General features: G+C 39.2%; 1 pseudogene; it reads right to left on the bottom strand.

Moving 5' to 3' along the window:
- Positions 1–6,567: 6,567 nt before the first annotated feature.
- LOC118844291 lies at positions 6,568–7,389 on the bottom strand (annotated as a pseudogene).
- Between the last annotated feature and the right edge of the window lie 6,659 nt (positions 7,390–14,048).

Here is a 14,048-nt window from a genome sequence, read left to right as displayed (position 1 = left end):
TCTTTGATAATTTCTTCAAAGATACTGTCCAAGCTCTTTTTCTCACTGTGGCTTTCCAGTAGTCCAGTAATTCTTAAATTGTCTCTCCTGGATCTATTGTCCAGGTCAGTTGTTTTTCCAATCAGACATTTCATGTTTTCTTCTATTTTTTTCATTCTTTAAATTTTGTTCAGATGGAAGTGTGAGGGTGTTGTACTATATAATGCTTTAAACCTTGGTTACCCTCTGAAAAACGAGGAAGAGGTTTCTGGGACTTTAGTTGCTGTTGGAAGACTCAAGGTCGGTGAGTTTTAAACACTACTTTAAAACCCAAAGACCTTGCACTATGCTTTGGGGACATAATTGCAATACACAACCTGAGTTTTAAAAGGAAATGATGACAATACACATGAATGCATGGATAGCTCTTTACACTAATAGGGTGAACAGCTCCAGTGAGTACTCCACAATGTTGCTTGAATCTCACCTCTCATATTTTTGCTCCCCTGAACATAGCCTAGAATGTGCACAATTGCCGGCATGAAAATGAAAATGAAGTTACTAATAAAATCATGCAAATGCTTAAAGTTGTGAATGTTAAATACATAAATGTTGAATGCTGACTGAACATACATATATATGCATATATGATATATACATATATGCGTGTGCATGCATGTATGTAAACATGCATGTATTCATAATAAGCCAAAATGAATAATTTGGGAGAAGTATCACTAGCAGTTGTGAAGATCAAAAGAGGCTTCATGTAGAAAGTGGCCTTTGAGTTAAGTCTTAAAAGAAATGAAGGAATTTATGAGGTACAAATGAGGAGAAAATGTATTCCCAGCACAGGAAATGGCTTGTGTAAAAGCATGAGATTGAATTTTTTATCTATGGAATGGAAAGTTGTTTATTAGGATCCTGCTATGTACCAGGCCCAGTGTTAAGTGCTTGGTTTATAAATAAAAGAGCCATTATCATTAAAGAGCTTACATATTAATAGAAAAACAAAAACAACTACAGATGACTAAAAATCAGGAGGTGTGAGGACATGAAACAAGGAAAAGGAAGTGGAGACTAGAGAGAGTCAAGGTGAGAGTGAAGATATATATAACTAAATTGCCTCCCTAAAATGGTGGTCCTTAGAAGAGAGATACCATTGAAGAAAGATTGACCCAAGGGTCCAGATTTCCCATGGTTTTCACTCTTCATATTCCCTTGATGTATCCAGGACCCACATTAGTGATTTTTTGGTCTTTTTTGCATTTTTGCATGCAAAGTTTTGTATTTGTACTTTTTTTTTCTTTTTGACATATCACATTGTTGATATATAAATGGAGCTTATGCTACTTAAAGATCCCAGATTTTTTTCAAACGGTTTTCTAGTCATTCCTCCCCCGAGTTGTACTCGTGATATTGAAGTTGGTATTTGAACTCGAATAAGAGCCTTTACTTTTATCACCATTAGATTTCTTCTGAATCTGGCCCAATATTTGATTCAGTGAAGATCATTTTGAATCCTGACACTGTCACTTAGTATACTAGTTCTCCTTTCCTGCTTTGTATCATCTGGAGATTTGATTAAGTAACCACAGAGTTATAGGATTGCTACTCACATTCAGCTCACATGAGATGACCTCCTAGGTCAGTTTCAATTTTTTACGTTCTGTGAATCCAAGATATAGGGGGAAATATAAATTAATGTGTATTTCTTCACTGCACAAAATGAAAAAAAAAGAATCAAGCACCTAGAATATGCCAAGTAGTTTCAAATAAAAGTAAAAAAAATTGGTGTGGAGGAAAAAAGAGAGAAGTGGCAAGAACAGTTTCAGCTTGTGTAATGTAATAACAAAATAAGGAGCTGACAGTAATGAAAATGAAGACATATACTCTCAAATCTGTTCCCACTAGAGATACATCAACACAACATGGGTTACACCTCCCTCATTTACCATGCCAATATAATTGGAAGAACAACACCTGAGCCTAGTTCTATGGGATAGCATTTTGGTTCTTCCTAAATGAAGAGTCTAAATTGTTGAAGTTCACTAGAACCTATTAATTTCAAAACAGTGACTATAAATCTCACCCTGCCCTCCCCAGGGGAAAAAAAAAAAACAAAAGAAAGATTTTGCTATGCTTCATTCTTCTCTGATTTCTCATACTTTCAGTTTCTTTTCAATATGCAGAGATTCCCACAAATCCTTGGCTTTTTTCATTATTTTAAGCCCCAGTATGCATAGGGTGATACAAATTCTGAGATTTTAGGAGTATCTCTAAAGTGACTCATTCTTTTCTATTATAAAATACTATATCCATAGAATGTAATTCCATCCTTCTATTCCAGTCTTTCAGGAACAGATGGGGCAACTTCTTCTTAAGCCTAGCTCTTTAGCATTTGCCCTCCATTTCATTCCCCTTTAATCATCTAGTTAGACTCCCTAACTTTCAATATCTATTCCAAAAATCTATTTTCTTCCTTACTGAGAGAGAGAGAGAGAGAGAAAGGGAGAGAGAGAGAGTTAGAGAGAGAAAGAGTGAGAGAGAGAGAGAGAGAGAGAGAGAGAGAGAGAGAGAGAGAGACAGAGAGAGAAACAGAGACAGAGAGAGGGAGGGAGGGAGAAATGAAGGAAGGAAGGAAGGAAGGAAGGAAGGAAGGAAGGAAGGAAGGAAGGAAGGAAGGAAGGAAGGAAGGAAGGAAGGAGGGAGGGAGGGAGGGAAGAAGGAAAGATACAAAGAAGCCTTTGCTTGACCTTGGCATTTTCCCATGCTTTATTCCACTTCCATTTCCCAGTCAAACTCTTAGAAACAGATCATCTGCATTATGTCCACTTTTTAACATCTTGTTTAATTAATTCTAGTCATCTGTCCTTCAATCCTACTATTGAAATAAAACTACTCTGGGGCAGCTGGGTGGTGCAGTGAGTAGAGACCAGCCCTAGAATCAGGAGGACCTGAGTTAAAATTTGACCTCAGACACTTGACACACTTACTAGCTGTGTGACCTTGGGCAAGTCACTTAACCCCAATTGCCCTGCCTTCCCCCTTCAAAAAAAAAGAAATAAAACTACTCTAAGGTTACCAAAGGTCTCTGGATAGCTAAAACAAATGGTGTCTTCACTATCCTCATTATTTTCTTCTTTTCAAGGTTAGATGCTGTTGATAGCTCCCTTGTCCTGAATACTCTCTCTTTCCTGGGGTTCCATGATATTGTTCTTTTCTGATTCTGATCCAACTTTTCTGATGGCTAATTTTTAGTTTCCTTTTATAAACGATTATCCCTGCCTCTGAGCAAGAGTTCACTTATGAAAACAAAAACAGCAGCTTATATTTATATTGTTCATTACCACTTGCAAAGTGCTTTAAAAACAACTCAGTATTTTTGGTAAATACTTCATGTCTTTTAATCTCTCTATTTTTACAGATTAATGAAATGAGTCTCAGTTTAATCACACTGATGAGAGTTATATAACAGGCAAAAGGTTAAGGTAAGGCTTATACACAAGTTTTACTGATACCAGACCTATGGCTGTATCTAATATACTTCCTTTACCTTCATCAGGGCTTTGTCCTGGGATCTTTTCTCTCTTGACATTCTTTCTAGGTGCTCTCTTCATTTTACATGAATTAAATAATCTTCTTTTTCCAGGTATAATTGTATCTACCCATAATTTATCTCTTTCTCCACTAGGATGTCTCATAGGAAGTTTAAATTGAATACATTAAAAACAAAAGTCAATTTCTTTCCCCTAAAATATATCTTCTCTTTGTTATTTTTGTTGCTGAAGCAACCATTCCTGCTCTCACCCAGGTGTGCAGTCCTGCAATTATTGTCAAATCTTCACTCTTTCTCAGTCACTATATGAAATTAATTGCCAAATCTTGTCCCTCTACCATCTCAGCATCTTTTCTTTCTCTCCTCTTCTCCACTCACATCACCACTGAAGTAACTTAGTTCAGCACCTTTTCAGTGATGCACTGAACTATTGCAATAGTCACCTAAATGGTCTATGGGGTTTAGTGTGCAGGTGAATATATACATTAAAAGTGAGCAGCTGGGGCCTAATGAACAGATAGAGCTTTAAGAGAGAAGTCTCTATGCCAGACACATGGAGTCAATTAATGTTTTAGATAGAGAGACAGAGAAATATACAATAGGTAGATTGATTGATACATAAATAGATAGATTAGATAGATAGTATACTATTAAGGCAAGTTCATGACTTCAAGAGGACCATAAGCATGCCCAAATTGTTTAGAATCACAGGATATAAGGAATTATCTAAGTAGAAAGCAGAGGAATTAAAGCATTTATTTAAACTCCAAAGCACCATACCCCAGGACCAACGCCCCCAATTCAATATTATGGCAAGAAACTTCCAAAACCAATATGCCCATCTCACAATAGTGACCAGGAGATTACATGAAAATATGGCAGCAAGCCAAGCCATACTTGTGCTCCCCTCAATGGTAGGGCCCTCCTGTAAGAAGATTACTCAAGAGTCCCAAAGCCCTGCTTGGCACCCTCCAGTCTGTATGCTCTGGAAGCTGGCTCTTGGCTCTCTGACCCTATCTCAGTCCTCAATCCTCAGTCCTCAGTTTCTGCTCCTCCTCATCCTAAGTTTCTCCAGCCTCTGGTGCTCTTTCAGCTTCTCAGCTTCTTCACTATCTGCTGCTTCAGCTTCTTCTGCTCCTCAGCTTCTGCTCCTCCAGCTTCTACTATTCCAGCTTCTGCTGGTTCTGTTTCAGCTGCTCCTTCTCCTCCTCCTCCTCCTCCTCCTCCTCCTCCTCCTCCTCCTCCTCCTCCTCCTCCTCCTCCTCCTCCTTTTCCTGCTTCTACTTCTCCTGCTTCAACCACGTCTGCCTCTCCAAGCTCTGTTTTCTCTTTTTATCATCCCATCAAGGAGAAGGTCATCTGATTGACCAGAACTTAGGCGCATACCATTGGCTCTGGTCTTAGCAACTCCCTTTAGGGCCCTGAGGGCTTCATGCCTGCATTGAATTAGCACCTAGAAAGTAGGAATTTAGGGCCTACTTAGGAGCAAAGATCTAATCAGACCTCCCTTTGTTGGCCCCACCTGGAGTCCAATTCTGGAGCCTATTAAATGGTCAGGAAAGGTATTTTCACTTTCTGATTGGCTTTACAGATAGACAGATAGATAGATAGAGAGATAGAGAGATAGATAGAAAGAAAGAAAGAAAGGAAAGCCCCCACTGTTGGGAAAGATCCTTGTCTGGTCAGACATAGTGATGAAGTCTGCACTCTGTGTAGGCTGTACTTGCCACTGTTAGAGAATCATCCCTGGAAACAAGAAAGCTAGAACAGGTTCCTGTTTCAACAATTCAGCTAGCAGCTATTGTGGATGTGTAAAACCAGCAACCAGCACACAGAATGCTGCAAGCCCAGGTTCTTTTGATCTGCTTTACTAAGGAAAGCAACGTTAAGGGGTTAACAATCTCAATTTAATCCAGCATACAAATATCATTCACTTAGTTCAGGGGAAAAAAACCAGCACCTTGAACTTCTGAGCAAATACAAACACATTACAAACATACATTTGTAAACAGACCAAATACAATTCATAGTTACCAAAATCTGATTTCAGTTAGGAGCTCAACAATGGCTGGCCAAGAGTCACGTGTCACTCCTGCTATAGCTGAGAGCTCCGAAAAAGAAAGCCAACCTCTGGTTTTGTATATCTTGTTCATGGTCAAAAGTGAGTCACACAAATGCTACTCACCCACGTGACCTAAAATCGTCACAAAAATGTGAATTAAACCCACGTGGTCTACAAGCCTCCAGTGTCACAAACATGTCACTCAAACCCATGTAAACTAGGCTTTCCCTTGAGGCAAGGGGGTCATCAAAGACTCCTAATTTAATCAAGGAAACAAAGGCCAACCTCTTCAAGGGCACTTGGTTGAATAAGTGCTAAGAGCCCATTTTGATTCCCAATACACTTCCTGATCCAGGAACTCTCAAGAGCTATAACCAGAACCAGAACCAGAGGTAGGATTCTCATAAGATATCACAGACCTTTGATAATTGGAAATCTATAAGGTTCTATGTGAACTTGCATTTATATAACCTGATCATTTTGTTTTACTCATCTATACCCTTCTTTTCTTTTTCCTTCTATTTAAAGAGCTTTATGAAGATGGGTTGGAGAAGGTAGGGGAAAGAGAAGAGCTGCATACGGGGAGTTGGCACCAGTTACATTCCTCCAATTGAGCTAGAATTCCTTAGTTTACACAGAGGCCATTAGTGGGTTTAGTAACTCTGCCCAGTGGAGCAGATCAGTAGCTCTCTCCCTGAACTAGGCACAGTGTTACAAAAATGTGTCTATGCACGAGAAGGAGGAACACACAGGCACCTGATAGGCTTCATGCAAAATTACAGAGGCAAGACTCCCTTTTGGATAGAAAACAAAACAACACATTCATTCTGCCTAAGAAATACTCTAAGGGAGTGACGTTAGCAGCAACCTGAATTTCTCGGATCCCAAATTCTCCCATGGCCAGAGTTGAGTTCTTGGGAAGGAAAACCCCAAGTACTGGAGAAGCCAGCTATCAGCTATCTCAGAGGCAGAACAGAAACGTTGTTGAGGCCATGAATCCTTATAGCACTTGTCTGGATCTCCAGCAAAGCTTTCTGGAGACCTTCAGTGTCCCCTCTAGCTTCAAGTCCAGTCTTGCTCCAACATCCTGGGCTCCAAGGTGAGGAGGTATACATTTCAGCTAAATTTTTGCAGATAACGCCAGACTGTGTTCTTGACCATCCCAAATCCATTGTCAAGGCCATTGCCATCCACGTAGAACATGAATCGGAGCTCAGGGGGGTAATCTCTTCGGGCCAGGCCAGACACCAGGGGTATGGTGTGGCCCTCAGACCCAGGACCCTCACTTAGTGCTTGTAACATTTGATACTTGCACCAGGGGTCCTGAAGGAAATGGGGGGTGATAAACAGTACACGGCAATGGCTGTTGCCCATTGCCTGGCACAGTTCGGACATGATGGCACCCCCTGGGGCTGCGTCCCGAAGCTGCAGGAAGCATCGAAGTCCATCGGGCTCACCTTCCAGATAGGAAACCAATTCCTGGACAGGTATCAGGTCTTGCTCACTGTGGCACACACACACGTCATAAGTTTTACTCCAACGAGAGCTGCTGCTCGTGCTCTCTGAGTCTGCTGGGTTTGGGGTGGGAACCTTGGTGGATTCCTCAGTTTCAGGCAGAGAACTGCTTTGGGAGGGTAGCTCCAGGACATCCTTGGTGTTGGTGTCTGGCTACAAACGGCATTTCTTGGGCTTACGCAGGATCTGTCGGAACCAGCCAGCCATCCTGTCCAGGCCTCCTGCTTCAGGAGCAAGGAAATGAAGGTGAGGTTGATGCCACTTGACTTGGACTTGCAACTTATTAGGTATAAAGCACTGGATTTGTCCCTGTCAAGGAGCTTGTATTCCACTGATAGTATATAAAACGTCCAAACTTCAGTCATGTGGCTCTTCCTGTGTAGACAGACACAGGCAGAGGTTGACATGAGGCAGGTAGAGAGCCCTTGAGGCAGACAGTGAGACAGGAACACAGTGACACACAGAAAGAGCAATATGGGACTATGGGAGAGACTTGGCAGCTGCAGGCTTTTTTTTTTTTTTTACACAGCGGAAGAATGACATCTTTCTCAAGACGGAAATCAGATTGCACTTTTATTTTTTTTTAAGGTGCAAGAGAGTGGTTGAAAGGAGAGGGGAAGAGGAAGAAGGTGGAATGGGACAGGACACCAAAGCGGAGACACGCAGCCGAGGGGACAAACGGGGTGGGGTGGGGTGGCAGAAAGGGTCCTTTCTGATCATCTATACCCTTCTTTATCTATCTATTCATCCATCTATCTAATCCATTTACTTAGCTATCTCCTCATTTATTTATTTTTAGCACTCATAAAAAATCAGTTCCAAATTTTCTCCCCACCTCCAGCCCCTCTGCCACTTATTAAGAAGACAAGCAATATAATAGCAACTACATAAGTGAAGTCACACAAAAGCTATTTCCATATGCATCCCCACTTTTCTAATACCTGGTTTCAGGATAGCTGCCCTCAGTTTCCTAGGACAGGAAACATCCCTGCTTACAGCCTCATCCCTTGCCAATCCTGCCTTTCCTTAGTCTCCCAACTGATAGCCCTAAAGTATAGGTTTGATCAAATCATCAATGTTCAAGATGTTTTGGTGTCTACCTATTGCTTTAAGAACTGAATGCAAATCTTTAAACAATATCTAAAGCTCACCTTCTAAACTCTGGTTCCAGTTTGTATTTCATTATGCTATTGCTCACAGACTTGACTTTGCAGACAAATGGGCCCACTTGTCCAACACACACCATTTCACTTACTGCCTCTGCTCATTTCCATGCTGAATCCCATACTTGATATACTGTATTGTCTCAATCTTTGTAATATTTATCTCCCTTCAAGTATCAACTCTAATGCCAACCTCCTACTCACACTTGTTTACAGAAGTATATGTTATATTGACCAGTTTCCTTCATCTCCCCCTGGAAAGTTCTTAGGATCGTAGATCTAGATAGAGCTTGATGGACCACAGGGTAATCTCATCTAATCCTTTCATTTGCGAGATGAGGAAACTAACATTGTAAAGGTTAAGTGCCTTACATTAACACCTAACTCTTCTAACTCCTAACAGAGAATTGTATTTAGAAACTAGACATGACTTTGCATTGTATCACTCTCTCTCCTTCACATATTAGTCTAAAATTTAAAAAACAAACTAATTCTCTCTCTCTCTCTCTCTCTCTCTCTCTCGTCCTCTCTCTCTTCCCCTCCCCTCTTCTCATCTCTCTCTATTTCCTTTCCATCTCTCTCTTTTCATCTCTCTCTTTCTCTCTCACTCATCTCTCTCTATCTCTCCCCCTCTCTTCTCATCTCTCTTCTCTCTCTCTCTTTTCATCCATCCCTCTCTCTGTCTGCCTGTTTCTCTCTTTCTTGATAAGTGTGTGTATGTATGCATATATACGTACATATGTATGTTTGCATGTATGTGTACATATATACGTTTTCTAACCACATTTAAAGCATTGTATTAAATTCTTAGTAAAATCTCCTTGATGACATGGGCTGATTTATTTTTATTCTTTGGTTGCTAGTGTCTAGCACAGTGGCTTGAACCAAAAAGGCATTTAATAACTACTTTTTAAACTGAATCGAATTAAATTGATTAGAAGAATAGAAGATATTATCAGAAGAAAGATGAGGACCCATCTAGCTGAGGAGATGTAGTGCAGTTTCAAGGGGAAAATACTTTATGAGGTACCTCCATAAAGAGGGAATAATGAAACAAATAGATTATGCGTGGGAGAGAGTAGACTAAAAAATGTGTGGGGGAGGTTGAAAGGAGGGAGAAATGTCATTTCAAGCTATGGGGTAGGCTGTGTATAAATTCATGAAAGAAGACAGGATGATCTCAGGAAAATGTGGATGGCTCAAGCTGACATATAACAGTGTTCAGAGCAAAAAAATGGAAAATAATGGAAATAGTATTCAGTTTGCAGGCAGATAGTGTGGGCTAAAATCCTGGCTCTGCCATTTACTACAATGAAAATACAGACATCGTTTAAACTATCTTTGTCTCAATTCTTAATCTATACAATTGTAGGGTGTGGGGTGGATGATGTCTAAGGAAACTATAAAAAACTATGATCCTAAATGATAAATTTCATACGATTACCTAAATATCTATTATTAACAGATGAGAGATGTTATCTAAGCATCAGAACTGCTTTTTATGGAGCCTGATAATGCGGATGCTTCAAGCACTCAGAAATGTTTCTCTCTGTTTCCTACCAGGAGAGTCTTTATGAAAACACTGGATTCTTTACTTTGTCCACAGTCACCTTCTGTTCCTCCCCTCAGGGAGCTGCTTTGGAAGGTGTCCCAGTTTAGGTGATTTTTGTTGATGTTTTAAAAGACTTGTTTAAAATTGTGCATCCTCCTTCTCAATGTGCTCATGGTCAGAACACACAGACTCACAGACATATGAAGAAATGAAACTTAGAAGTACAATGTATCTTTACTCTTTATGTTTAGATCAGATCAGCACAATGGTTTTGAGATTGAATGCAGTTTCAAAGAAAACCCAAAAATCATTTCAATAGCATGACCAGAAATTTTGCTCTGAAATAGGAAAGTGTTTGAAGAGAAATTTTCAGTAATTCTATCCTTCAAAACATCTATTTTTGGCAAGATTTAGGTAATTTTCTGGGAGAACAATTCTATTTGTTAAAGAAACACAAAGAGTTAGAGTTGACATTGTGGTTCCAGCTTATAAGATGCCAGAGAAGTCCAGTAAATGGCATCGGAATCTTTATATCACCTTAAAGGCCTCAACTCTTACTGCCACTTAACAACAGTGAACTCTGTAGTTTGGATACCCAGAGGATTTGCAATCTTAGTTTGACAAGCCTGCCTCAATGATAGCATGTTTGACACATGGTATCTATTGGTCCTTCATTAAATACCCATAAATTAGAATTAGATGAGTTCTTTGTCATCATGAACTGAATTTTTGTTTTTTAAATCCAAATGGATTTTTAATATCATAATTCATTCTACAAATAAGCATTCATTAAGCATTTTCTCTATGTAAGGTAATACTGTAATTATTTATTTATATGATTTATTCAACTCTTCTATGCACATGATGCTATTATGTGGCCCTCTTTATTATAGTGAAATCACCATCTTGTCCTCAAGGGGAATACATTTTAATTAAGAAATATTTTTTAATTTGTATAGGCATTTATATATAACTGCTTGGACTTTGCATTTATAGCTTTGAGTACAGATCTGGGGATGGACCATATGTTTGTGATACATATATGAGCCTAGCTGAGTTTGGAGATGCTTGCCACCAGGCTGACTTCTAGACAAATCATGTTTTTATTATAGAAACTCTTGAAGACTGGATGTCATAATACAGATATATGGAAGGAGTAGTCACTCCTATGAAATTACAGGTCCTGGAGGAAGTGAAATATTATAGTTCGCAAACTACTCGCTTATATATTTCTGACTTGATTCTCACAATCCAGTGAGTTAAGTAGGACATTATAGTTCCCATTTCATAGGTGAAGAGACTGAGGGCCAAAGATAAGGAGCTTACTCAAGGCCACGTAGTTAGTTAAGTAAGTGGCAGAAACAAGGCTTAAACTCAGATTTTGTTTGTATAAATATGGTATTCTTGTAATATGCCATTCTGCCTCCCACTTAATAGGATGATGCCAAAGAAGTGGTTTCCAAAATTATAATGAGAAAAAGAGAGCTCTTAAACACAAATACACATAATACTTAATGAAGATGAAAGTCAGTATATCCCAGTACCCAAAAGGAGAGATGTCTAACATGCTTCCCCCAACTCCCATGTCCCAGATTACTACAAAGTGCTTTTGAACCAGATTAATGTGTTTAGGACATTTAACAAAATAAATGAAAGATAAGATAAAACATAGAAAATATCATGTGGTTTTCTAAGTCAATATGCAGCTGACAGGGATCATTATGTATGGTTTGTTGGCCCATTTCTCTTTGACTTTGATGCCACTGCCCTAGCGCCTAGCTTAAGAGAGTCCTAGTGGCCTAAGTAATGGGAATATATCTTGATAACTGAAAGTTCTTTAATAGGATTCAAGATATTCTGTTTTTACAGAGGCGAAATGCTGCATGAACAATGTATTAGATCTGAAGTCAGAAAAACCTAAGGTTGATGTCCATCTTAACTACTGACTAATTGTGGGATCCTGGGCAAGTCACTTAATTTCTTTCAGTCTGTATCCTTATGTACCAATTGAAGATAAGTATACCTGCAGGACTTTTTCACAGAGATGTTGTAAGACCCAAATATAATAATAGATAAAAAATATTCTGCAAGTACCAGTAATTTTTCTTGAAATGTGTTCTATGCTGCTGACATTATATCTAAGAAATAATGTTAAATCCTTCCCAAGTGATCATCCATTCCCTTTAGGAGCTTATATTTTCTTTGATGGGACGGCAAGGCAATTGGGGTCAAGTGACTTGCCGAAGATCATACAGCTACTAAGTGTCAAGTGTCTGAGGCCGGATTTGAACTCAGGTTCTCCTGACTTCAGGAATGGTGCTCCATCCACAATGTCACCTAGCTGCCCCTCTTCAATATTAAATATAAAATAAGAAAAGGAAAAGAAAATGTCATGTGCACAACAGAACATGAGGGGATTCAGAATTTATATCAATAACTTATCATTTTAAGAAAGCCCGTATATTAAATACTGTGCATTATGTTGAAAGCTATCCATCTTTTCTTTGTTTCCTTGCAGGTTTTCTTTTGTTCTCTACTGTACCCCCTCCCTCCTCCTTACCCACCACCCCAAGGCTACAACTTAGCACAGATATATTTATATGTAGGTACTGATAAATACATACATTCTCCCCTCTGACCTTGAACTCAAACCAAGACCTCAAGCCTCCTGTAAGTGCCCACAGTCAGCAAAATCCCCACCTCACTACTTCTTCATTCACCTGCCTGTGCTGGTTCCTCCTAACTTGCCGCTCTTCCCAGCAGAGCTGGGTGTTGTGTTCCTTGTCAGCAGAGGTTCCCTTGATCTTCTCTGGCTCTGATGCCCAATACCCCTCAAAGTCCGGGTATAAATGTTCTTGTGGCTGGGGCCAAGGCAGCCTCCCAGCCTAGCTAACCCCAGGGCTTGCAGCTGGTTGTTTAAGCAGCTTGTACTTTTTGTTAAAGCAGACCCTAGCCTAGAAGTTTTTGCCCCTCACAGGGAGGAAATCTAATCCTGGGATTTTTCTTTGGGACTTCTCAGATTGCCCCAAGAGGACCCCTGTTCTTCCCCTATTCTTATTTGTTTTCATGACTCTTTGTTTACCCAGAGGTTCTATTTTATCTCTTTTCTGGAGGAAAACCTCGAGAGCTTGAAATTTTCTGACCTACTCTACCATCTTCACAGAATTCTCTCCTTTTTTTTCCTAATAAGTATAATTTATATGGTGCTTTAAGATTTGTAAAATGCTTTACATACTCATTCTCATAACAATAATAATAATAGCTGACATTTATATAATACTTACTATGAGACAGGCGTGGTTGTCGAATTTACTTTCTAATCTGATTTTCAGAGATTTCTGGGAATCATTTATATGAAAGGACTCAAGGAAAATATGACTCTGTTTGAATGCCAGGAATACTCTTCTAAAAAGGGGAGATACTGTATTCTTCTGTCAATTGATGTGCTTGATCTTTCTAGGGTTAAGGTAAAATAAAATTCACTTTTAGGTTAAGATGGGACAGTGTTTAGGGAATGTACTTTGCAACATGTCCAAATCTTTGAGTAGCTGTGTACATCTTAATGTCTTGTCTCTTAGAAAACTTTAATCCACCTGCATCATTATAATCAGAAAAATTTTAATGGAGGCCCACGTGGCCTGCTACGAATAGATTTTTGCAAGATGATTTCACAGAATCTTAGAATTTTACTGTTGGATAGGATCTCAAAACTTACTTAGTTCAACACCATTTGATTTAGCTTTAGGACAATGAGGTTTCACAGAAATAAAGAAGATGCAAGAATTTAAAGAAATGATATCAAAAAGAAGCATTTTTTTAAAAAAAATAGTATTTAGCTCATTAAAAAATTGATTGAATTTATTTTTTTATTTATTTAATATATTTAGTTTTCAGCATTGATTTTCACAAGACTTTGAATTACAAATTATCACTCCATTTCTACCCTCCCCCCCACTCCAAGATGGCATATATTCTGGTTGCCCTTTTCCCCAGTCAGCCCTCCCTTCTGTCACCCCACTCCCCCCACCATCCCCTTTTCCCTTCCTTTCTTGTAGGGCAAGATAAATTCCTACGCCCCATTGCCAGTGTATCTTATTTTCTAGCTCCATGCAAAAACTTTTTTTTGTTGTTTTTGAACATCTGTTTTTAAAACTTTGAGTTCCAAATTCTCTCCCCTCTTCCCTTCCCACCCACCCTCCCTAAGAAGTCAAGCAATTC

The sequence above is a fragment of the Trichosurus vulpecula genome, chromosome 3 (genome assembly GCF_011100635.1).
Source record: "Trichosurus vulpecula isolate mTriVul1 chromosome 3, mTriVul1.pri, whole genome shotgun sequence".
Taxonomy (NCBI): domain Eukaryota; kingdom Metazoa; phylum Chordata; class Mammalia; order Diprotodontia; family Phalangeridae; genus Trichosurus; species Trichosurus vulpecula.
This window is presented reverse-complemented; position numbering and strand designations above follow the sequence as displayed.